Below are 972 nucleotides of genomic sequence, written 5' to 3' on the forward strand. Positions count from 1 at the left end.
GAGAGAGAGAGAGAGCGCGCGAGAGAGCGAGAGAGAGAGAGAGAGCACGAGCGAGAGAGAGAGAGAGAGCGGAGAGAGAGAGAGCGTGCGAGAGAGCGAGAGAGAGAGAGAGAGAAAGAGAGAGAGAGAGAGAGGGTCCCCTCACCTTTACATTTATTTTGAAAGATGAAGCTCGTGATTATGGTAAGGGGGCGTTACATTTCCGACGCGTGCTTGCGGTGTTCGGCCAATCACAATGCACTGGGTCAGCTGGCCAATCAGAGCAGACTGCGCTTGTCGGAAGGAGGGACTTTGTAGAAAACTAAGCGTTTGAGAGAGGCGGGGCATAGAGGACCTACAATAATGTACAGTATTTGAAAAATAATGTGTTTTTTGAACATTAAAGCATGTCAACATATTCTGTTACACCAAATACACAAAATAATGATCTTTAAAAAAGCATCATATGACCCCTTTAAACCACATAAACACATTTCATTACACCAAATACACAAAATAATGTTCTTTTTAGCAGCATCATATGACCCCTTTAAATTATATAACAAACATCTTAATTATAATTTGAAGAGGTCTTTAATGTGATTATTAAAAATCAAAATTTTTAAAAGCTATAATTTCATAATATAAACATGAGCACTGCACGTTTTAGAATTTTAGAAAATGCGGCACTGTTGCACGTTCTACAGGCTCGCTTTTATGGTGACCACTTGGATACTGCTCTGTTGGTCACTAGATTTTGCAGGACAATGTGGAACGTGTGACAGAGATACATTTACTACAATTAGACTATGTAAATATTGATAATGATTGGATAATAACATTCTTTTAATCATTAATAAGTTTTGTTAATGGTAACCAAGTGACTGCCACTCAGTTTGCCCAAGTTCGAGTCATACGATTTAATTTACTCCACAGAACCTATTCAGTCTAAAATAAACTGAATAACAGGCTAGTAGGTAAAAATAATTTTAT

Source organism: Sinocyclocheilus grahami, unplaced genomic scaffold (genome assembly GCF_001515645.1).
Source record: "Sinocyclocheilus grahami isolate Dianchi unplaced genomic scaffold, SAMN03320097.WGS_v1.1 scaffold991.1, whole genome shotgun sequence".
In the NCBI taxonomy this organism is placed as follows: Eukaryota; Metazoa; Chordata; class Actinopteri; order Cypriniformes; family Cyprinidae; genus Sinocyclocheilus; species Sinocyclocheilus grahami.